This window comes from Magnolia sinica, chromosome 4 (genome assembly GCF_029962835.1).
Source record: "Magnolia sinica isolate HGM2019 chromosome 4, MsV1, whole genome shotgun sequence".
NCBI lineage: Eukaryota > Viridiplantae > Streptophyta > Magnoliopsida > Magnoliales > Magnoliaceae > Magnolia > Magnolia sinica.
The window spans coordinates 65023633-65051120 of record NC_080576.1 but is presented as its reverse complement, the minus strand read 5'-3'; positions in this window follow the sequence as shown (position 1 = coordinate 65051120).

Sequence of the window (27488 nt, the reverse complement as noted above, 5' to 3'; positions counted from 1 at the left end):
TTAGAGCTTAGAATAGTCTTAGTGTTGTTGTATCTCATTTCTATTCTTGCTTTAGGGTATTCTATCGCCGTTGACGAAGACAACTTGTCTGAAATCAGTTCAGTGTTCTTTTCTGGCTTAAGGTGCGAACTTTAAGTGTATAGGTTATGGTTTTCAAGGCTTTCAATGCTAGTGAATGATTTATTCTTGTTATGGATGAGATTTCACATGCCAAATGTTGTATTTATGTTGCATTCTTGATATGCATGTGTTATATTGAGATTTGTGTATTCTACGTGTATGTATAAAGTACCGTATGCGTATAAAATATGCACTTGTGTTTGCCATGATTATTTGTCGTGTATGTGTGCTAGATGTATGTACGACAACTCCTTGGTAAAGGGATTTGTCCAAATGTGTGTATTTCAACATACGTCATGTATGTTGAACTATGTATTCTAAGTGTTTGTAGAAATGCCTGAATGATCTAAAGTGTAACTTATTACACTATTTGTGGGCGTTGAGAAGTGATTCTCAACACTCCTATTGATGTGTATAATTTCCTTTTAGTTACATTCCTTGTTATTTAAATTCAAGTCTTACTTTTTCTTAAATCCATGTTAAGTGGATGTTCTTCAAATGCTTGTATACCACATGATTTGAGTTGTTGTTCCTTTACTGTTCTACATTCAATATGAATATCTGTTGTAGTGTAATGTGTTTGGGACTATGAATAGCTCAGGAAATCGGTAATCTGCCTTAAGGTTGTGGCTGAGATTGCTTTCGCCACAAAGGACGTGATTAGACGAACCCGAGTTGTATTAGAGTTGTCGACAGTAGTTTGGCCATGCGGAGTGCTTGCGCACTCTATGTCATTCAATTCAACGTGCGCTCGTGCTAGTTGAGTTCGTCAAGTAACCCGATTGTCCGATGTATGTTCACCATGTATTGGACGCTACTGCTTGAATCTAGGGTATCGAACTTATCGGTGAAATCCTATTAACCATGGTACCTTGATCCGCAAAGACTCATGAGCCGGACATAGTGGTATGGGACACCGTGGTCGAGTTGTCGGCCTACGCTGGGGTGACGAGCCTCCCCGTAGTGACCAGTGAGCAATTAAACTCGTGAGCCGATTATGGTGGTATGGGACACTATATTCGTGCTGTCGGCCTGCATTGATTGGTGACGAGCCCTTTGTAGTGACCTCGAGCATGCTTGGATACCGCATTGAGGTGACGAGCCTTGGTGTAGTAACAAAGGTATGATAGGCGTGCACTGATTGGTGACGAGCCCTTTGCTACGACCTCAAACTATATGATCGTATGAGATGCCTAAGATTGACGACCTTAGAATGGATCACTGTTTGGATGGTGATATGAGGAAGGTACTTTAGTTTCCCAATCCTGCTGTATGAAAAGGACTAATAACAACTTGATAATCATATTCATGCACCGCATTTGCATATGCTTTGTAGATGTGGCGCACTTTGAGGTGGTGTCATGCGTAACGTAAGATGAAGACGCTGAGGGTGTACGTGTGAGGGCACGCATCATTCTGCATACATTCTTGCATTAACAAGAGTACTTAGGACTTGTTTACTTATTCTGCTTTATCATTACTGCTTGATTGAACTGATAACATGTTAACCAGTGCCTTATTGTTCCACTGAGTTGATCACTCACTCCCACGTTCTGGGGCGGTGTTAAACACCCACCAGACTCTGTCTTAGGTTCTGATGTTACAGATGTTGATGCGACTTCTGAGGTAGAGTGGGAGATGGATGATGATGAGGCTGCTTTCTCTTATATGCAGTTTTCAGATGGGTTCTAGTGAGCTTGTTCTGATGCACGGGATTCTGGGATTATTTTTGGAAAATTAAATGATGTAATTTATTACTTGAAATTTTGATAGCAACACTTACATTACGACCTGGTTTATGTATGTACTTCAGGGATTTGCACTTGTACACATATATTTCTATGTCTTCCGCTTGGTTTATTCACTTATCCCTGAATTATATCTATGCTTTGGCTTAATCTATTCCATGTTTTATGCACTAATACAGACAACATACATCCATCATTAAATATGTTGCATAAGTGATGTTTTAGAACTCGGGAGCTGAGTTATGCTCGACCCCCCGAATTTCAGGGCGTTACAGTACCACCCGTGCATCTATTTGATACTTTGTTAGTGAGATACGCCGTGAAGAATCATTAATATATCATGTGCGCTAGGCGCCATGTACTCCATTCCACACATGTGCATAACACATGTCATACATACATGCACATGCCACACATGGGTGAGAGAATCTCTACCCATGTGTGTGATGTCACACACCCATACCCCTCCCTCTCTCATGTACACCTCAAGTCAACTCTTTTCCATGCCACACCTTAAGCATGACATCATTACACCATGCCATCCCATAATCCTTTAACCCACCATTAATTACAAATCATAAACTAATTTTCATAATCCTAGCCTAAGATAATATTAATCACATTAGCCTAACTTAACCAAATTTTTATCAATTTCTCCACAAATACCCCTCCATCCCTTAGCATTTCACCATTTTTCTACACATGAGAGAGAGAGAGGGAGGAGTGAGCTTGGTGGGCCATCAACTCCATCAACCCCATCCCTTCTATCCATCTCAACTGTCCATCTAATCCATCAAGGTGAGTACACCCACCCTACTTATTCTTATTTTGTTTTCGTTGTGTACTTATGTACGGTGGAGATGATGTTGATGATAATGATGTGATCAACGGTGTGGATGTATAGGAGAATACATATAAAAAGATAATTTAATAGTTGTGATGATATGATGATAATGATGCTATCAATGGTGTGGATGCATAGGAAATATATGTATATAAAACTAAATTTTATAGACTTCTTATGGGACCCATTGATAGTGGGCCCCATCAAAATATTTCTATGTCATCCAAACTGTCCAAGAATGGCCCTTTTGGGTTGGCCTAACTCTCACACACACATACATCCATATGCACATGTGCACACCACACCCAAATAAATAAATAAATAAAATAACATGAGGAGTGGACGTTGTTGCTGCCAGTGTCCAGAGGACGCTGTAGCAAGCAGTGTCCCTGCTGCTACTTGAAAGAGAAGAGGGAAGGGGCTATAGGTCCCCAATGGGCCCCACCCTTGATGTATGTATCTAATCCACACCGTCCATTCTATTTTCCAACTCATTTTAGGCATTGAGTCAAAAAATGAAGCCAATCCAAATCTCTCATGGGCCACACCATCAAAAATATTGTTTTAATAGTGATAATCTGTTAGGGCCCGCTGTAATGTTTCTGTACGTCAAAAATATCGAACATTGGGCTTATTGAAGCTGTCACGAGCCCGAAAATCTTATAGATGGAGTTGATTTTCCTGATGTGGGCCCCACCTACAAAATACCATCAAAAAAATAAATAAATAAAAAAGACGTTAACTCTGCAGCAAGCAGCATCCTGCTGCTGATGCTGGAAGGAAGTGGGCCCCACCATAGGCCCCACCATGATGCATGTCGAGCATCTACACTGTGCATTTGATGGGTCCCCTTTAAAAATGGGTCACTCCCAAAAATCAGCCATACACGGAACTCAGGTGGCCCACACCATTAAATAAATAAATAAATAAAAATAAAATACAAAAAAAATAGGAATCTAATCAAGAGGTATGTGTTATATCCAAATCGTCCATTCATTTGGTGAGTTTGTCTTAAGGCTTGAGGAAAAAAAAAGATAGATCTAACTATCAAGTGGGCCACACTACGAAAGCAGCAGGATTGAACGTCTACCATTGGAACCCTTTTTGGGTCATAGAAGTTTTAGACCAATATGAAATTAACTTTTCCCCTTAATTCAGGTCTCTGTGACCTTATGCATAGATTGGATGGAAAGTAAACATTAAGGTGGGCCCTGTAAACTGTTTAACGGTGAAATCATTATCTCCACTACTGTTTGTGGTGAGGTCCAGATAATCTTTGGATATGATTCATTTTTGGATAATGGTATAAAATGATCTCTAAAATAAATAAATAAATAAATAAAAATAGGTGAACTCTGTATATGTAATAAATACATCACTTTGGGACCCATGTAACTTTGATCTCCTTGAACCGTTCATACAACTCGGAGCTCAAGTATATAAAAGCACTTGTGGGGTCCACTTGAAATTTTGATGTATCTGAAACTTGGTTTGACCCCTTAACCAAGTGGGACACACATAATAAATGGGATGGATTCATGGACCATATCTCTGTGGGCCCAACAAATGATTATGAATATTTAATGGAGGGTAGCCCTCTCAACTTGTGTGTGGTATGTCCCACTTTGATGTAAGTGTTATGCCACTTACTCCACCATGGCTATGACATGATATATATTTAAGATCCTCACTATTTATCTATTTTATCAACCCCTTTGATGGTATCTTACCATGAATCATGCCCATCCAATGATTAGATAGTCGTACATTATGAAATAATGTAAATTGAACTCTCATCACTAAAAGTTTGTTATAGGCCATCCTGATGATGTATTAGGTATTTAACCCATCTAGCCCATGTACCGGGTCCCCTTTAAGGCATTGTCCCAAAGATCAGTTAATCCAACCTGAATTGGACCATACAATACAAGGCGGTGAAAATAAGTACCTAACAATCCAACCTAAGACCACCATGGTGTATCTATTTAATCCATACGGACTATCCACTTCCTCATATCATTTTAGGATTTGGACTAAAATCAAAGCAGACTAAGTCTTAAGTGGGTCACACACAACTCAAACTCATGGGAAATCCCCATGGACTCCACTGCATAGGACCCATTGTGAATTTCATCGATGTGTGGGCCCAAGAATGTTAAGGCCCATTTTAAGTGAATGCCATGTGAGCCCATCAGTGATAGCCTTGTTTGGGCCAACCATTGGGCCTCTTCAACAAGAGTATGTAATCTCCATGTGTTGAATATATGACAAACTGGTATTGTAATTTTTAAAGTAATGATGATTAATCCCTTAAATGGGTTGATTGTGGACAACCCTTGATCACTTGCCACTTTGGTTAGAGTGCGGCCCCAAGTAATTGGATCATGTGATTTGTATTTAAACCCTTAAACATATTTAATTATAACAATATGTAGACTCTAGTGGTGTGAGGGTGTGATATACTTGTTTAGCCACCTAATCATAGGAAATGGTGGAGTTTACGTAGTATATGTAGTTATCTAACTGTATGAATATGAAATACGTACAAGGCCACCTAACCGTATGAAATCAAGTGGCATTGATGGGCATTCAACAACATAGGTTTGTGCTTATCGATATAAATAACGCCACTTGAATCACATATAACCAAATTGTGCACTAAATTGAATGTGATGTAGGGTTATGTTACCCAAGCTAATGCTATCAAGGTCCTAGATTTTATGCGATGTGATCCCTAAACCGTAAATGGTATGATGAAATGTGGCTTTTGTCCCTTAACCATGCGACACCGAATATGAGTTATTAACTATGTGACGTGAGAAGTGGTTGTACTATAAGACTTATCATAATTGGTGTAGCCTTGTATTCATGTGTAGGATTATGATTGCTCAATTGTATTTGGATATGTTGAAATGTGGATACTAGATCATGATAGTAATCGTATTCATACTAAACTATGTAAAATTGTGGTACTTACCACCAGACCATGTGAAAGTTTAGTAAAGCGATTATCCCATTATGTAAGCTATGATGTAATGAAAATACATAACTATCCAACCTCAAGTCCCTTATTATGACTAGTAGAGTGTTATTTGTGTGGCCACTTAACCATATGGACTTCTGGAAATGAAGCTTCCATATGACCATGTGGGCATATGAGAATTGTGTGATTACTCAGACTCGTGAACTATGCTGATGGTGTAACCTCTTGGGTATGTGAATTAAGGATGTGTGTTAGATTGATTATGGATCCTACCTTGATGTAAGTATTGCATATTTCACCATTTATCCATTAGGCTAGCTAATTCTAGAACATGATTTCAAAATGACCTAGATCCAAATCCTAAATAAGTCGGCCGATATGAAATAGTGTTAATTGAACGTATAACTTTCGAACACTTGTGAACCCATCTGCTTACCACTTAGAAGTAGGACCCACTACGTTGTATAAGACAAACTTGCATTATCCAACCGTAACTAAGTCTTATGTGTGTATTATATACCAAGCCATTCAACTTAGGGCTCACTATATCTTATGAAGTTTACATATGCCTTCCAAACCATTGTAGAACTATTACAATAATTATTTGTAAATTCAATCTACTAATAACCCACGTGAAGATGAAGTTCACTACATTATATGATTTTCGCCAGCACCATTCATCCTATGACTCATTTACTATATGTTATTTATAAGCCTTTCATCTCATAACCACTTGGTGCATATACTTTACATCACCACCACTCATTAACCATAAAGCCCAGTTAGGGTATAACCGTGTGGTCCTAATAGAAGAAAATCATATCGGGCCAAAGCCACTAATGGAACATTTATCTTGTGAAGGATATGGTGTAACTCTTACTACTATTAATGCTCGTGATTATGATAGTTATGGATGATATTAGTGATGTCAGTAATTATGGTTAATAGAAACATATGATTTAATACTTGATTAATGTTATTCCACTCCCTAACATACTAAATTCATCTACTTAGCCATGTTGATATTGATCATACTCATGTACCATGGAATGATGGTATGTGCAAGTGTACTTCAATACATTTGTTCATGTATAAGATATGTCCTCTTCAGTTTAGTCACATGGCCATGGATTGATAAAATTGATAGTGGCACATGATGATTGTATGTCATTTTTGGCTTAAAGGTTAAGCAGACCCTAAACTCATGGCATTATATGTATACCACATGCACTTAAACATATGCCTTATCATAATTGCTTGAATTCATACATAATCATGGCATACATGATGATCGAAATACCACAGTCATGCCGTATAACATGAGTTGGATCTTGATGATGAAATGTGCATCTATGATAATGATTTGGGTTATCCATGAAAATGAACGGGACACCGAAAGTGTGGAAATAGTAGGGGATGATGTGCCCCTTGGGTTGAAAGTCCTTAAACCCCTATGCTATCTAGGGTTGCCTCACTATCAGGGCGAGTGGACACATGGGTCATGGATTTGACTCCCATTGATGAGGTCGGTTTAAGAAGAGGTGGGTCCAACCTGCATAAGGGCTAAGGTGGAAACAGGGACCGGTCTGACTCGCCGGTGAGAAGAAGCACGAATGAAGTCCGTTACTCACATGGCTGGTGGAATTCCACTGCAAGGTGAGTATGCAAGGTCAGTTGCTGGTGTCTAGTGCATTGGTGTCGACCACAGTGTTTACCATGATATACAGTTGGTGGAAGTCCACCACAGGGCGGGTATGCAAGGTCGATTACTAGTGTCTGGTGCACGGGTGTCGACCATGGTGCTTCTCAAGAGATACAATTATGATATGGTGTGACAATATGATGATGATGATATGATTACAGATGTTTGTAATACGATTATGGCTATGGTATAGGAGAAATGAAAATATGACTTGGTGATGCTGGTAGCATTGATTCAGAGTATTACTATGATGCATATGTATTGCATTGGCATTGGCATCATACCTTACATACTACACGCCTTTCACCATGTATGATTTCTTCATGGCATATTTATCTTACTTGCATTTAAGACACACTACACACACGAGTGTACTCACTAGGCTTTTTGCCTAAGCTTCCTATTTCCCATTTTTTTCAGGGCCGGAGTAGCTTGGAAGCCTTAGCTTTCTCAATGCACATCTATTTTTCGATTTGCCAATGTTGACATTATTTACTTTTTGAAGAGCATTGTACTTATAACCATTAAGATTTATAATGGAGAGTGTTGCTTGGTATTTTGATCATGGATCTTCATGCTCAGGTATTATTATATATATATATATATATATATATATATATATATATATATATATATATATAAATTCAATCAAAAATCTTCCTTGAGGTGCGCCGAACTCGGGATTTGGTGTATGAAAGTCGAGTGCCGGATTCAGGGCATCACGGAAGCTATCCGTCTCCAGATTTTGGGCGTGATATAAAAAATTATACAATCTTAAGAATTAAGAGTATTAACTTCTGGATTATAGTACCCAGGATTTATATCAATTGAAGGGTCATGGATTTCTTCATGAAGAGATGTCAATGTGCCTCTTCAAGAATCGATACCCATTCACAGCAAATAATTGTTTTTCATGAAAAAACATGACTATTTGTCCTATGACGGTTATTTCTGTACCCATTCAGAAAGAAACAGTTATCCAACAGTAAAAACTGTAGCCACATGATCTAATCATCTTAATTGTTACCACATAAGTGACACATGGCATAGGTGCCACATGTACAACTATGTCACAGTCACTCTCAATCAATACTAAGGTTAAAATACTTCATGGTTGACCCTAGTTCAATTCAAGTTGCACCATGGCTCAAAATGATTTGAACTAATGCCAAAAAGACTAAGGCTCTTTTGGCTTCATGCGACGATGCGCACGTGCGAGGTGCTAAGTGCGCCTAATAAAGTGCCCAAGTAGCCCTAATAAAACCCCTTCTCTTACCATCTGACTGCACACTCTATTTATGGGAAGTTTTAATTATTAATATATTTATTTACTTGTTAAAATAAACTTTTATTTTTGAAATTTATTTTTTATTTTAAAAAACACAACAATCCTCCACAATTTCAAAAATAAAATCAGATTCTAGAATGAATGGCATATCAATATAAATAGGTGCATAAGTAAAAGTATCTTTTGGATTTGAATATTTACTTTAGTGTATACGTATCAAGGTTATGCCAGGTACTTAGTGACCCATTAGTGTTGAACTAATGACCTTATATGACTCACCGGATACATAACACACATCTTCTCATATATAACTGGAGATCTAAAAATTCGCACATTTCTGGCCTTTTTTATATCCTGATTTGATGAGTTTTCTAAAGACGATCTTAATCTCTTCAAAAGTGGCCTCACTTCTCTACTATTATAAGTAGATCTATCAAAGATGATTCTGCTTCATCTCAACAAAGTCTGCTTATAGACCTAGTAAGAGTTAGTACTCAGCCTCCTATGAAATACAGAAAGCAAACATTAGACTTTTAGGAATGAGACTCAAAATTTCTTTTTCTAGTGTATGTTTCAGTCATCTACTTGACTTGTTTGTCCCTTTGAACCTACCCTATATTTCAAAACATAGGTAGGGCTGCCATTAAGAGTGAAAGTTATATCTTTATGGATCTTAGTCTCATTCCTTTAGTGGTTCTCCTTATTTGATCTCTTGATAAACCTTTTGTCAAGAGATCTGTTAAGTTCAGGATAAATTTAACATATTCCACTATGATTAGTCCATCTCTGAGCAATCTTTTAACAAAGTTTTGCCTTAGACCTACATTTTTAAACTTACTATTATAAGTCTTACTCATAGTATGACATAGAGTAGCCTGACTATCACAAAAGATAGATATGGCAGGAGTAGGTTTTGGCCAATATGGAATTTTCATCAGTAGGTATCTTAGTCATTTACCTTCTTTACAAGCAGTGCCAAGTGCAATAAACTCACTTTCCATTGTAGAGTGAGATATCCATGCTTGTTTCTTAGATGCCCATAATATTACTCCTCCTCTAAGAGTGAATATCCAGCCACTTGTAGATTTACATTCAATGTATTTGCATTCTAGCTTACATCACTGTACCCTTCAAGTACAGCGGGATATGATTTATAATGCAATCCATTGTCTATGGTTCCTCTTAGATACTTCAAAACTCTCAAAATCGCATTCCAGTATACTTGTCCTGGATTACTGGTATACCTGATTAGCATTCCTACTGTGAATATTATATCAGGTCTAGTGCAATTCATTGCATACATTAAACTCCCAATAACACTCGTATATTCTTATTGCGCTTTACATCTACTAGTATTTTTAACTAATTTAATACTTTGATCAAATGGGGTTGAAACCGATTTACTATTATAATGATTAAACTTCTTTAACACTTTTTCTAGGTAATGAGATTGTGTTAAGGCTATTCTATCATTAATATTAGAAATCTTAATACTTAATATTACATCGGCTTTACCCATATCATTCATGTTGAAGTTGGTACTTAAAAACTTTTTAGTTTCTTTTACACAGTCTTCATTTGGTCCAAATATTAGCATATCATCTACATATAGGTAGATAATGATTTGAACTTTAATATATATACACTTATCTGCTTGGTTTACTCTAAAACTATTAGATTGTACTACTTGATTAAACTTCTCATGCCATTGCTTAGGAGCTCTCTTGAGCCCATAGAGAGATTTGACCTGTTTACACACTTTCTTCTCTTGCCCAAGTTGAACAACCCCTTCAGGTTGTTCTATATAGACTTCCTCATCTAGATCACCATTTAAGAATGTCGTTTTGACATCCATTTGATGGATTACTATGTGGTGAATTGCTGCAAGAGCAATTAAAGTCCTAATGGTAGATATACGAGCAGCAGGAGCATATGTATTGGAAAAATTAATACCTTCCTTTTGTCTAAATCCTTTGGCTACCAAACGAGCTTTAAATTTCTTTATGGTTCCATCAAGATTGAACTTTCTTTTAAAAATCAACTGACATCCTATAGGCTTTGAACCTGGTGGAAGATCGACAAAACACCAAGTGTTATTTGAGACTATGGAATCCATTTCATCATCAATGGCTTCTCTCTAAAACTGTACATCAAGAGATGAGAGAGCTTTACTAAGTATTGATGGATCGCTTTCAATACTTAGTGGTAGAGTAATCCCCTTTCTTATTTCATTTTTATCCCCTTTATAAGGAACATATACAAATCTGGGCCAAAAGATATTTCTTTTCTTGCCCTTTTGGATCTCCTTAGTTCATTTCCTTCTAGATGAGTGTTAGATTTGACATAAAAGTTGCTAGGTTCTTCATTCATTAGTTCTATTATATTTTTATCAACCTACCTTTTTGTATGATTATTCATATAGTTTTTGTATATTGTATTTTTAAAAAATATATATATAGCATCCCTAGACTCTATAATCTTGTTTTTGTCAGCAAAAGAAGATTGTTCCAAAACCAAAAATCTATATACGGGACTATTGATCCCATAACCCACAAAGGCACACCTGATTCCTCTAGGACCTAATTTTACTCTCTTAGAATCAATTATCCTGACTACTGTTATACTCCCTCATACTTTGTAGTAATGAAGATATGGTTTCTTCTTTTTCCACAATTCATATGGGGAGATATCCAATTTTTTATATGGGATAACATTTAAAATACGGTTTACTATTAATAATGCTTCCCCCCCCCCCCCCCTAAATTTAGTGGTAATCCAGAATTTAATATCATATAGTTGATCATCTCAACTAATGTCCTATTTTTGCTTTCCACTAGGCCATTTTGTTGAGGTGTGTAAGGTGCCGTAAATTCATGGATTATACCATTTGATTTGCAGAAGTCATTGAATTCATTAGAAAAGTACTCACCCCCTTTATCACTTCTAAGGGCTTTGATCTTTACATTCAACTAATTTTTCACTTCGGTGTTTTAAAGTTTAAACTTTTCAAAGGTTTCATCTTTAGATTTTATCAAGTATACATAGGAAAATCTAGTGAAGTCATCGATAAATGTGATAAAATACCATTTTCATTCACAAGTTAAGGTATTATTTAAATCACAGATGTCGGAATGAATTAACTCCAAGGGTTATGATTTTCTCATGCCAGTCGCAAATGGTTTTCTGGTAATTTTAGAATGGGCACATACATCACATTTCCCTTCTTGTTGCATTTCATGTTTTGGTATAAGTCCTAGGTTCATCATTCTTTTCATTGAATAATAATTAACATAACCTAGCCTACCATGCCATAAAGATACAGAATCCACTATATAAACGTAAACATCATTATTATTATTAATATTCAGTTTAATTATTCCCTTACATGAATATCTTTTGCCTACAAACATACCATTCTTGGTGATAACCAACTTATTAGACTCAAACACTATTTTGAATCCTCACTTATTGAGAAGATCACCTGACACTAGATTTTTAGATATATCAGGTACATGCAATACATTTGCTAGTGTTAATCTTTTGGCTGAAGTAAACTGAAGCTCCACTTTTCCTTTCCCAACAACATTCGCTCGAACATTATTACCCATCTTCACTTCTTGTCCATTTGTAATACCTTTATAGGTCTTGAAGATGTTTTGGTCCTTTAATATGTAAATGGTTGCACTATTATCTAGTCACCATTCACCATCGAATATTACTATGTTAGCTTCAGTAATTATTGTTACAAGTTGATCTTCTGCCATGTTAGCCTGAGCTTTCAATTGCTTCTTCTTGTGTTGACATTCCTTTATATAGTGTCATGCCTTATTGCAGAAGTGACACTTACCTTTTTTCTTTCCCTTTTTCTTAAAATCTGTATCTTTCTTTGGGAGAATAGATTTGGAGTTTTGAAATTTTATCTTGTCATCTTTTATTATATTTACTTTGGAATGGATTTCCGAAGCATTATCTCTCTTATCTCGGTTTCTTGACTCTTCTTCTATACGAAGATGTCGTTGAAGCCCTTCAAGAGTGCACTTTCTCTCATCATGTTTTAGTTTCTTTTTATAATCAAAACATGATGAGAGTAATTTTACAATTACTACACTGACCAGGAATTCTTCATGAAGATTTATACCACCAATCTTCAATTCATCAACCAAGTTCTGTTGTTCGGTTACTTGGGAGAGAATTGGCTAATCATTTTTTAACTTGAAGTGGACATAATTGTTGATCAAAAATATATGAGTACTGATCTCTTCAGTTTTATATTTTTATCTAATTTTGTCCACAGATCTTTAGCAGAGGATATTTTACGGTATGAATTATAGATAGAATTAGAGAGGGTGTTTAGGATATGACCTTTGCATAGAAAATTGTCCTCCTTCCTTTTCTTCCATTCTGCCTTGACTTATTCTGAGTCATCGTCTTTTAACTTGGGCAGAGAATGCAGATCATCATTTAGGATGTAAGATAACTTAAGAGTTGTAAGAAAGAAAAGCATCTTCTGTTGTTATCTTGAGAAGAATTGACTGTCGAACCAATATGCCTTTAACACGTTCAGAAAAAAAAACTTAGCAAGATGTCAGATCGAGAGTACTTGCACAGAAGATGATATAATCTTAAGAATTAAGAGTATTCACTTTTGGATTATACTATTTAGGATTTATATCAATTGAAAGATCATGGATTTCTTCATAAAGAAATGCTAATGTGCCTCTTAATGAAATCCATACCCATTCAAAGCAAACAACTGTCTTTCATGAAAAGACATGATTCTTTGTGGTATGGTGGTTATTTCTGTACCCATTCAGACAGAAATAGTTATCTAACAGTAAAAACTGTAGCCACATGATCTAATCATCTTAATTATTACCACATAAGTGACACGTGGCATAGGTGCCACATGTACAACTATGTCACAGTCACTCTCAATTAATAACAAGGTTAAAATACTTCATGGTAGACCCTAGTTCAATTCAAGTTGCACCATGACTCAAAATGATTTGAACTAATGCCAAAAAGACTAAGGCTTTTTAGGCTTCATGCGACGATTCGCACATGCGAAGTGCTAAATGCGCCTAACAAAGTGCCCAAGCAGCCTTACAGCCTACGCCGTGCACGGACAGTGCTTTGTATAGTCCTTGAGAAGATTTAAACCCTGGTTGCAGAAGTAAAAATCCCTTCTCTTACCATCTGACTACACACTCTATTTATGGAAAGTTTTAATTATTAATATATTTATTTACTTATTAAAATAAACTTTTATTTTTAAAATTTATTTTTTATTTTAAAAAACACAACATGTCCCTAGAACTGCCACTTCACACTCAACTTCAAGTTTTTAGGCCAAAAATCTTGCCAAGTCAAGCTGACTTTGAGTTTTACAATCGATCCACTAAAGCCGATTTAGTCTAGATCCTCTTATAAGAGACTTTACCCATTAAATAAATGGGTCAACCGGGCCTAAAATACCTCATTATGAAACTATTTGACCATGGAGCTCCATTTAACCCAACATACCCACAAGGAAACTAATTGAAAAAGGGAAAGTAGTGATAGAAAAAGGGAAAGTATTACATAACAAATGAAGTATTTAATGACGAAACTATCAAATTTAGGGAGTACAAAGCTTGATTTAATAGTCAATATTTCAAGATAGATTTGTTATCCTTTTATATAGACCCCAATGTTATGACAACCCTAAGTGCAGGACTGTGATATAGTAATAAATAGTTAAGATTGGAGTCGTACCCATAAGGACTTACAATTGTGTAATTTATGAAATACTTTAGAACTAAAACTATAACTAAATTAACTACTAGAATTTGCTTTAAGGTGTAATTGTGAGAGAAACTATCAAAATAAAATACTAGAGTGTTGAGAATCCACTTATAGCTATATCTTAATATTAATTCACTTAATATTCAATTGAATTATTCAACTGGAATCAAAGTCCTATCATATCTACCTAGATAATAGTGTGGTTAAATCATTATTCATGTATAAAAAATATTTGAATTTAAATTGATTTGGTTCCCATATCATGCACCAAAGTATTGATCACACGAAATTCAAAGCATCATTGTGCCTGTATTCTATAATAGATAAATTGATTTTATAAATTAATCCCTTGAAAAATAGATACGAACTATTCTTAGCTTTCCTAAGCATCCAATGTGCCCAAAGTCGACGAAGGATCAAAGTAAACTTGAAATAAATCTTCATTCAAACTAAATATCAATAAATCTTTTAATATTATTCTTAGCTTTCCTAAGCATCTAATGGAATCGAGAACCACTTGAAAATTATTATTTTGGGCATACAATTTCACAACAGCTTGCATATCTTCTATACTTACTTATCATGTTCTAATTAAGCTTTTAAGGCTAAGGGATGATCAATAAGTTTTACCTATATGATTAGGATCATCTAAAGGTTCAAGGGATGTTTTGGGTCAAGGTTAAGATTACTAAGGCACCTCATTTACTTGTAATTTTCTCCTTAATGCTCTACATGCTCTTTAAGTCTTTGGTCTTTAGCTTTCAAGGGCTCAACTAACTGTTCGTTGCTCCTTGATGCTCCATGTCATCTCGAGTCTTTGATCTTCAGCTTACGGGTCAACCAACTAAATGATATGAGGACTCACGTGATTGACAAATAAGGTGAACAGATTAGTGCACTAAAAATCTCTCTCTTTGTAAATTAGGTGATAAAAACCTAACCCAGACAATGTCATGGTTCATACCAATGCAATTCATATGTTTATAGGAAACCAAAGAGTTATTCTACATTCATCTTATATATATTCGTACACTCTTTTATCGAGGTTATCTTAGTAGTAAACCTATCCTGAAGGGATCTAAATATTTTCTTACATATACAATTATCTATAATCCACTTTCCTAAACCCCACATAAAGTTGCAAATATCATTAATTTTAGAATAAAACTCTATAAAAGTTTTTGACTATTTCATTTTAATGTTTTCGAATTGGGTCATTAAGAGCTGAAGCCTTGATCTTTTTTACTATACTAGTTCCCTCGTAGGAAGCTTTCAATATATCCCAAGCTTCCTTACCCATTTCACACATGCATATGTTTAAATTCATTAGGAAAAATCATATAGTAAATAACATAGAGAGCTTTGGAATCATAGGTATACAAGCTCTCTCATCGGCACTCCATTTGGATTTATTTTGGGAGCGTTAATGGTTATACCATTAACTCTACAGGCATATCCATCCTTGTTTGACAATTACCGAAATCATAGGGTTAAGGGATCTTTAGAAAGATCCTTATCCTAGCCTTTCAATGGGCATAGTTAGACTTGTCAAAATATAGTGGTCATGTAATGGCACACCCCTCTTCAGTAGACATTATTCTTAAGTTATTTGGAGCAACTCAAGGCAGTTAAGCCTTTTGAGAGCAACTTGCTTTTATACTAATTGAAATTGCATGTGGAATAGGATACGCGAAAGCTTAACGAAGCTATAAAATGAATGGCTATGTCCTAGAGAGGGGGGGTGATAGACCAAATAATTTTTTAACTAATTAATACAAAATTGCTTACTTAAACTAATATGCCAATTTAAATTAAGGCAATTAAATCTAAAGCTTCCAAGCTAATAGAGGGTCCAATCACATAAATTATAAAAGATAAGTCATTCAATCAACTAGTCTATATATGATAGTGTACATGTGTGTGTGGGATGTGCTAACCATTACATCTTAATATTTATCTAATCATGCATATATATAATTTACTAAACAAACACAAAAGCATAATTAAACAAGTGATCAAGAGACGATCATAAACAAAAGCATGTATAGTAGTTTGATTTCCTTACTCCACTCTCGGTGAACGTGCTCAACTCATGAGTATACCAGATTTCACTATCGAAGATTTTAAATCAAGTTCACTTCTAACCTTTATAGCCCTACAGAAGGATTGTGGTCCTACAAAAGAACATATCTAATGTGCACTCCTACTGGAAGCTTCCTTGAGAGACTTTATTCCAAGGACTTACATTTACTCCCACCCGAGGTTCCCACGGAGAGTAACACATATACACCTGTGTCCTGTGAAGTCAGCCCTAAACAAGAGCATAGGTACTATACAAGAACCTATCAAGTTTGGGTCATAAACTCTTACCCTCAATCTTATAGAATGAAAGAAGTATCGACTCACTAATTGACACTTACTTGTCGAATTGAGCCCCTTTAATGTGTCGTCTCATTTTGTTTGATCGATGCTCTCACGTGCTTCAATTAGGTCCCCTTTTGCTCCCTTGATCCTTGATGCCAATGCGTTCTTAATGCTTTAGCTCCAAGATCAAACACATTGCATGCGATGCTCCTTTAAGATAATAAAGGTGATGGGAGGTTGGTAGAATTTTCTACAAGTAATAGGGTAGTTGAAATCCTAAGGAATTCACCTAGAATGGCCTTTAGAGGATTTAGACAAATTATATTATAAGAGAATTGGGTCTAATCTCTAAAAAATTATGGAGTTCATCTTCTTATAGGAGGTTGGAATCCTTATTAGAGTGTTAAAGCTCATAAAGATTACTCGAACTCATGCGATTAAAAATCTAAGATGTGTGATATCAATATGGAATAACCGAGTATTCTATTGTACTAAAAACTCCTCTATATGCCCAAGAACCTAATGCCCTTTTATAAGAAACCGATTTGCAATGATTATAAAATGGCTAGTTAATGGCTCTATCGATAGGATCAACATGACAATTGATGGAATCAAAGGTCCATCGATAAGATCGAACCCTCTATCAATCCCGTCGAGAAAATTCAGAAATTATCTATTTGGTTGTTGGTCTCATTCTTCAATCGAATCGAGTGGTCCTTCGATTCCATCGAGTCCTATCAACAACCTGTCGATGGGATCGAGAACCACTTGAAAACTGTTGTTTTGGGCTAATGATTTCATGACGGCTTTGCACCTCTTCTAACCTTACTTATCATGTTTTAATTAAGCTTCTAGGGTTAAGGGATGATCGACAAGGTTGATCTGTAAAGTTAGTGTCATGCCCCAGATTCGGTGACCGAAACTCGTAAGAATCCCAATAGCCGACTCCGGCGCTGACAGCCTCCATAGTACCCCATTTTCAGCTCCTAGCACCCATTCACCAGGTTTCAATCCTGGGATACCACAAGGAGGATTTTTATAACATAAGTCCAATCCATAAGTGCATACCCAGGATCATAACATAGTAACCACATGAAATAACTACAGGAACACATTACAAGATCCACTGAGAATTTAAACTTTTCAAGATACAAGGTGCAAAAGGAAATACAAAGTCTATATAAAGGAAACTCCAAAAGGATCAGCAGCACGCCCCAGCTCCTGCTCTGCTCTCTGGCCTAGAATCACCTGCACGCATCAATCGTGCATAAGCTTATAGAAAGCTTACAGGGCAGTGTAAGTGTGTGTAATACCAGAGCCGGAAAGAAATATCAGAGAATGCAGAAGCTCAGCATGAACCATGAAGACTATCGATGCCACTAGTCATACCAGGGCTAAGCTATGACAATCATGAATGCAACAAACCATACCAAGGCTATGTAAAGAAATACATGAGTATTGGGTGCCATACCGAGGCGATGCACAAAAGGCCTATAAAGCCAATGTCAATGCAATGCAATACATGAATATGCTCATATCAAGTCCACAATCATATAGAGTTCCACTATAGGGAAATCACCGGGGTCAAATACACTACATGCTGACTACCGCTATCCCGGCCGTGCATCCCAGTGAGAGTAAAAGACCTCATTACCTGCCTGTGGACAACCAATCACCAATAAGGCTCGACGGTAGTGGACCCATTTACGAGCTGGTCAAACTCGGCCTAGTATACTCCCTCTTCACTTGGGCAGGTAAGGCCACACCCCATCTCAACCAACCACGCTACAGTGGGAGTCACGGCCTAATGGTATAAGGCACTCGAGTACTCATATTTTCCACTCGATCTTGGCGTTGAGGCATCTCTCGGTACTATGAAGGTTTATGGGCTTTCACCCAAGGACATCCTACATGCCTTAAATGCCCAAGTAACATTTTTGGTGTCCAATACGGCCATTCACGATACTCCTGTGGAGGCTACAACCCTGATGAAGCAAGGGTGAATATAAACCATGTAATGAAATTCAAATGCATGAATCACGCATACCAGTCATGCATCAGCTCTAAGCATCCAACGTGCTTAAGAGGGGAACTCCATCCCTCTCGGAAACCATCATATCTGCCCAATGCCACAACTATGACCACACACACACAATGCCAACCAAGCACACAATAATGTATATGGGTCATGAAGATGAACAAGATGCATTATGTGGTGATGTACGATATTGTACACTCCCCTATCCAAGTAGGGACTAAGTCTAGGTACTTAGGCATATTCTCTAATGGGGGCCCAATAGTCTGGGGTAGCCCACAAGGCTAAGGAAGGACAATGACATGGGCCTAAATAAATGAAACAGGCTTAGCAAAGGTCTATGGTGGATATTTAACCACTCATAAAGGCAAGTGGGCCTACCTTAGGGCCACAAATGTGGACATCCAACCACTATTTGTCCCAAGAAGGTAGCCCAAACAATAATCTTTCACGCATAAGGGCCCAAGCCCTACACATCACCATAAATAAGAGAAGGGTAGCCATAACATTCCACATACATACCATATTGGGCCTCAAATAGATGGCCCAAGGCCTACTTAAACATGGGTCCAAAAGCAACACACCAAGCCCAACCCATATGCAATACTATGGGCCCATAGGGAAGGTTAGGGCCCAACATAAAGATCACCAATTCCATATATTGTGGTGGGCCTAGTGGGCAGCCCATTACTCAAAACTCATGGTAAAGAATCATGCTCTAGTCAAGTAAGTTGGGCCTACAACTCAGCCCAAGAATATAATTGATTTGGTGGGAAAACAAGGGCCCAACCATTTATGAAATCCAGCCCACTAACCCAGCACAATATTATGGTGAAAATGGCCCAAGAGTCCACCGGGCCTAGCAAGAAGGTTCCAGCCCATTTAAGCCTAAAGAGTCCAACAATCTAACTATATACATGGTCCCAAATAGCCCAATCAATGGTGGGCCTCAAGGCCGCATTAATTAAGCCCAAATTTAGGGATTAAGGGCATGATTTAGTCCCTCCAAGGTCCTCACAATGTGGTAGGCCCCACTCCTTAAATTCTCAGCCCAAAGGCAATGTACATTTATGATATATTGCTAGATTTTTGTTCCGCCAGTTTTTATGGGCCTGTTGGAGCCTAGAAAATAATCCATCTGATTAGAGTAAGGATTTAGAGTGGTCTAACATTAGGGCTAGGGGCCCCACCACAAAGGGAGCACCCCAAATACATCAGAAATAAGTGGGCCACACTACTGGACCAAAGGTCCAGTAGCAGCCCCACCATGGGCATCCCACATGGGCTTGGCATCCCAATGGGCTCGACTCCCAGTCCTACATGAATACATACGGTGGGCCCCACCTTGGAAAGCTCCACAGGGCCTCAAAATGAATGGCCACATGGATAAAACACACATCATGGTGGGCCACAAAACAAGTGGGACGGGCAGCCTTGCTGGACATCCCTACCATGGTCATCCAGCCAGGTGGGCCGGTCCAACCACAATATCTGGAAAACCAGCAGCCTGATTGGCCTGAAACTTGGTAGGTAGGTCCCAGCAAGGGTGGGCCACCTCAAGAATAAATTTCAGAATTTTAAAAGAATGGAAAATATTTTTAAATTAAATGGCAACCAAATATGCTGCAGAAATCTGGTTGCTGCAAAATTCTAATTGTCCCTATGTTTAGGACCTTATGGAGTGGGCCTAGACTGACACGAACCCTTGGAAAAATTGTGGGAAGGGTGTTCCTACATCTGGACAATAAGTGGGGTCCTCTGGGGTGGCCCACTTCATCCAGAAAGTCAGGTAAAAATAGTGATTTTTGTCATACAGTATTACTGAACTGTCCAAAAAATTCTGGATAGTTAGCCATCTTTGTTCAAACCCATGGGCCTCAATGATGGGAGATAGGGTGTGGGTCCCAGACCACATCAAAGTGGGGTCCACACACTAAAAAATTCCTAAAGAAATTTGGGGTAAAAGGGTCAAGAAATAGATCTAAGCATCAACCCAAAACACATACTCCAACTGGGCTGAAATCTGGACAGCAACATGTGTTGTCCATATTTTGGCCCATACAATATAATCAAAGGGCCCATAGCCCTGATTCAACATGTAGGGTCCACCTTGATATGTCAACAAAATTCCAGGCCCATAAGTTAACCCAAACCTTCATGAAAAGTGTGATTTGGAAGTCACTCAAACCATGCAAGCATGGTTGGGCCTGGACATCCAATCAAGTGGGCTTGGACATCCACCTTGCTTGGGGCTTGGGAGGTTGCTAACCTACTTTGGTGGGCCACACCTCATCAGCATACATAGAAGAAAATACATAGAAAGGGGAGAGAAAAGGAGCAAGAATCGGCCATAAGTGGGTGGTCCCGCCACTAATGGGCCACCCGCACACATTCCACACCATCACTGTTCATATGAGTTACATGCATGACAAGATACATTAAAACAAATTGATGGATGGTAGGGGTTTCTTTCTTACATGCATGCGAAGGCCTAGATGGCCCATGAGATGCAAGATATAAGAGAAAATCATCATTGTGGGTCTATGGATAATGGCCCACCATGTAATGGATTATGTAAGATCTAAGCCCTTAGCCTTCATCCTACGAGCCATGTAGGGCCTCCACCATGGATTAGTAGGCCCTACATGATTACATTCATGTAGAAGAAATAAGAGAAGAAAGGGAAGAAGAAGAAGAGGTGAAGAATGTTGATGAAGCACCTACCTTAAAGAGATGACTCCAAAACTCAAGATCTATGTTCTATTCTTTAGAAAGGAGGTGTTTGAAGGTTGGAGATGGGTTCTTAGTGGTTAGATGGTGGAGGAGAGAAGGAAGAAAGGGCTGGAGTTAGGAAGAGAAGGGTGGGACATCCATTGCTAAGGAGGGTGAGAATGAGAGAATGAGAGAGAGAGAGAGAGAAGAGAGGTACAGGGAAGCAACGATTTCTCTTACTAGAAAAGAGAGAAACCCTATGATGAGTCTTGGAGGTGGTAACCAAGGTTAATGATAGCCTCTCTAGCTAGCTACTCTAGGCTAGATTAGGTCAGGTAGGGTTAGGTGTGTAGGTTCCCTAAAAAGGAGCACCTAGGTGGGACCCACCATGGAAAAACATGTGTGCCCCTATCAAGTGGGCCACATGCATGATGAGTGGTCAAGAATTGATGGGTCAATAACACAAGATGCATAAGTCAGATTTATGCATGAGAGGCGGCGATGGAACCGCAGCGCTGATGTGGTCGCAATGGCATAAGTTTCTAGTCGAACCGAGTCGGGTCTACGTGACCGAACTTAAGGATGACCGCAAACACTATCTATAGGTAATAGGTCACCGGGATTCGACTGGTAGGACTGTGAGACTTAGGAAAATGGAATACATACTCTAGTAGGGTCTTACAGCTCTCCCCACCAACAAAAAAATTTGTCCTCGAAATTGGCAAAATTAGGACAATGAAAATGCACAAACATCATCATATATATCATCATCAATCACAAGAGAAGGCAATACATAAAACAATACAAAAATCAATCAGCAAACAAATGGGGATAGTGCTCTCGAATCTCAACTTCGCACTCCTAAGATGCCTCAGCCTCCAAATGATGACCCCACTACACCTTCCCCAGGGGAATGACCTTGGTTCTGAGAACCGGCTCCTTCTGATCAAGGATACGAATAGGCTGCTCAATGTAAGAAGTATCCTCACAGACCTCAAGGGGCTGCCAATCAATCACTAGAATGATGTTTGACCCATACTTCCGTAACATAGATACATGGAATACATCGTGGATCCCGGACAACTCTGGAGGTAAGGCAAGCCTATAGGCCACAGCGCCTACGCGCTCGGTAATCTCAAAAGGTCCAATGAATCTTGGGGCAAGCTTGCCCTTCACTCCAAACCGAACCACGCCCTTCATAGGTGAGACCTTGAGATTTACCATGTCTCGTACTGCAAACTTGAGAGGTCGACGCCGACGATCAACAAAACTCTTCTGCCGACTCTGAGCTGTGAGCATTCTCTGCCTGATAATATCCACCACCTCTTATGTCTGCTACACAAGCTCGAGACCTAGGAGATGACGCTCTTCAACCTCGGTCCAACAGCTAGGAGATCTGCACGGTTTACCATATAGTGCCTCAAAAGGAGCCATGCCGATAGTCGCCTGATAACTGTTGTTGTATGTGAACTTGGCAAGGCACAAATGCTCGTCCCAACTACCTGCAAAGTCAATCACATAGGCTCTGAGCATATCCTCAAGGATCTGGTTGACCCTTTCGGTCTGCTCATCCGTCTGCAGATGATAAGTGGTGCTGAGCTGCAAAGTAGTCCCTATCACCTGTTGAAAGCTCCTCCAAAACTGAGACGTAAATCTGGGGTCTTGGTCAAATACGATTGAAACCGGAATGCCATGCAGTCTCACAATCTCCTCGATGAAGATCCTCACCAACTGATCCAAAGTCCAGGAAGCACACATCGGAATGAAATGTGCTGACTTCGTAAGATGATTGACGACAACCCAGATGGCATCATGACCGTGCTGAGTCCTCGGCAAACTCATGATGAAATCCGTCGACACATGCTCCCACTTCTAAACTAGAATGCTCAACGACTGCAAGGGACCAGGGGTCTTTAGTGATCGACCTTGACACACTGGCAAGTGTCACACTTGGCCACGAAGCTAGCAATCTGGCACTTCATCCCTGACCAAAAGTACTGCCTCCTCATATCTCTGTACATCTTCGTGGAGCCCGGGTGGATGGTCAGTCTCGATCGGTGTGCCTTAGTCATCAGATCTCTACGCAACTCTGGCACATCCGGAACACACAATTGGCCTCTATAGCGAAGTCTACCATCGAAACCAATCTGCCAGTCTAACTACTCCATGGATGCTACCTTTGCTCAGTATCCCTGGAGTGACTCGTCCGTCTGCTGAGCCTTGATCACCCTAGCAACAAGAGAGGGTTGAATCGATAAGCTCGAAAGCTAAACAATGGAAGAATGCAGACCAAACTTAAAGTCGAACTCCGATACATCCTTGAGCATCTGTTATTCATGAACTATCATCTATGCCACCAGGCCTCGTGGTTGACGGCTGAGCGCGTCCGCCACCACGTTCGCCTTACCTTCGTAGACTGAAGGTCGAAGTCATAATCCTTCAACAACTCCATCCATCGCCTTTGTCGCATGTTCAACTCAAACTGCGAAAACAGATACTTCAAACTCTTATGGTCCGAAAAGCACCCAAACCTAACCCCATAAAGATAATGCCTTTACACCTTCAGTGCGAAGATAACAACTGCTAGCTCCAGATCATGCGTGGGGTAGTTCAGCTCGTGGACCTTGAGCTGGCGCGAGGCATAAGCCACTAGCTTCTTGTGCTTCATCAGAACAGCACCCAAACCAACTCTAGAGGCATCGGTAAAAACAATGAAACCATCACTCCCATCAGGAAGAGTGAGGACAGGAGCAGACGTGAGGTGGTCCTTCAACTCCATAAATGCCACCTCACAGGCGTCACTCCAGACGAACTCGGTGCCCTTCCACATCAAGTGGGTTAACGGTGCTACAATGCAGGAGAAACTCTTGATGAATCGTCGATAATATCCTGCCAGACCAAGGAAGCTACGAATCTCGGATGCGTTCGTGGGCTGGCCCCATTGACGCACTACATCAACCTTTGAGGGGTCCATAGCAACACCCTCCCTCGTCACCACATGACCGAGGAACTTCACCTCCTCCTGCCAAAACTCACACTTCTCCGGCTTCACATACAGCTGTTGGGCATGAAGGGTCTCAAACACAATCTGCAAGTGCTCCTCATGGTCCTCCCGAGTCTTCAAATACAAAAGAATATCATCAATAAATACAACCACAAATTAATCAAGGCAGGGCCGGAAGACCTCATTCATCAGCTGTATGAATACGGCGGGTGCATTGGTCAGCCCAAAGATATGACCAGAAACTCGAAATGACCATAGCGCATCCGGAAAGCTGTCTTTAGTATGTCCTCCTCTCGGACCCGAATTTGATGATAACCAAAGCATAAGTCTATCTTGGAAAAGAACTGAGCACCCTGCAACTGGTCGAACAAATCATCAATCCTGAGGAGCCGGTATCTGTTCCTAATAGTGACCTTATTGAGCTCGCAGTAATCAACGCATAGCCTCAACGAGCCATCCTTCTTCTTCACGAATAATACCCGGGCTCCCCATGGCGAACTATTGGGATAAATAAAACCCAACTCCCGGAGCTTATCCAACTTCTCCTCCAGTTCACGCAACTCCACCTGTGCCATCCGGCAGGGGGCCTTCAAAATAGGCACAGAACCGGGCACCAAATCAATCTGAAACTCTATTTGCCGACGCGGTGGTAAACCCGGGATCTCCTGGAACACATCCGGGAACTCAGAAACTACTGGCAGTTGCTCAATACACCCTGTTACAGACTCGTCAATAATATAAGTCAACAAACTTAACAGCGGCTCTCCTCTGGTTTAGCAACGAACTAGAATATCGGCAAGCCGGGAATATGGAACGTGACTGTCCTCGCGGCACAGTCCAAGATAGCATGGTACTCAGCAAGCCAGTCCATACCCAGGATGACATCGTACTCGTCCATCGACAACACAAACAAGTTAGCGGGCAGGAACATCTCATCAACCAAAACAGGACAAGATGAACAGAGGCGACTCAAAACTGCGGACTTCCCTAGGGGAGTCAAAATTGATAGGGCCTCATGAGTGGACTCCGATGGAAGACCAGTCAATCGGTAGAACTACTTGGCCACAAATGAATGAGATGCAACAGAATCAAATAAAACATGAGCAACACAAGCAGAAATAAGAAGGACACCCTTAACTACTCCTCCAGAAGACGACTACGGGTCCTGCTTGGTGACGTAGAATCTGCCCGGTGCTGGTAAGGGAAGCAAGCCGGAAGACTGCGGATCCTGACCCTGCACCTGCTGTGTGGCAATATATATTCGACCCAGGGCCTGTAAGGGAGATACTGGTCCCCTCTGCTGCTACCTCTGCTGTTGTTGTGACCATTGCGGCAGCCTACCTTGCTATCTCTGCTGCTGTGGAGGAGCTCTAAGCGACTGATGCTGGGGTCACTGCTGCTACTGCTATGGAGGATGAGGCAGGGGCAACTGCGGTGCCCTTTACTGCTGCAGGGGATGAGGACACACACACCTACGATGCCCAAACTGTCCACAACCATAACATACGCCAGTAAAAGGCCCGGAAGAAGGAGCTGCTGGCTACGACAAGGATGAAGCTGGCTGCGTTGCGGGTTGCCTGAACCCAGAACGGCCTCGATGCCGTCAGTGCTGGTGCGACGGGAACTACCAGAGGGTGCCTTCCTCTTCCGGTCTCCGTAGGAACTTTACCCTCTAGTCCTCTAGCACAAGGCCCAGTCCTCCTCATAAACCAAGGCTCGATGCACGACCTCATCAAATGTCATCAACAGATGTCCCACGACACGACTGTGAAGGGCTGGACGCAAGCCACTCACAAAACGTTTAGCCTTTAACTTCTCGTAGTCGACGAGGTAGGAGGCAAAACGAGACAGCACAACATATCAGGCCTCATACTAAGACACCGTCATCTCACCCTGCACCAAGGTCTCGAACTCTAGGGCCCTCTGCTCACGAATATGCTCTAGGAAGAACTTCTGGTCAAAATGAGCCATGAAGTCCTTCCAAGTCCATACAAAATATGGTCCGGCCATCCTCGAAACTGATAACCACCAATGACGATCCTCGCCCTGAAGAAGGAAGACAGCCAAAGGAACTCTTTGCTCACTAGTGCACTGCATGGTGTCGAATATCCTCTCCACCTCGGTGCACCATAACTCTGCTTCAGATGGCTCTGACTCACCCCGGAACCATGGGGGATCATGCTGCCTAAAGTCTCGGAGCAGTTCGCTCGCAACTGCTAAGACTGCTCAGGAGTCTCAGAAACTGGCTGACAGGTCTAAAGAACAGTAGTAATGGCTTGCATCATCTGCTGGAAATGCTCAGCCCCAACCGTCACCGTCAGATGAACGGGGGCGGCACTAGCCTCAGGTGGAGGTACAAGTGCGGAAGGAGCCTAAGAAACTGGAATAGTAGGCTCAGGTGGGGGAACAGGTGTCACTGGGGGTGGAATCACAACCTTAGGTATAGGATCGGGACTAGGGTCCACAACGGGTGGAGCAAGATGTGCTTAGGTCGATTAGGTATCACGGGTGCCTCTACCTCTTGTGCCTCGACCACAGGCACCACGGCTATGGGTGCCTCGTCTAGGCGGCATGATCTACAAAACAATAAGGACGATGGATGCATTGAGATCAGAACCCTAAAGGCTCAAACGGAAACAAGGAAAAATGTACTCGGGATATAACTTACCCTAAGCTCGCAACAGATATGTGATGTCGTCCTAAGTTATTCCGTAGGTTACTTGTTATGCTTTGATACCAACAACTGTCACGCCCTAGATTTGGTGACCAGAACTCGTAAGAATCCTAATAGTTGACTCCGGTGCTGACAGCCTCCATAGTACCCCATTTTTTACTCCTAGCACCCATTCACCAGGTTCCGATCCTGGGATCCCACTAGGAGGATTTTATGACATAAGTTCAATC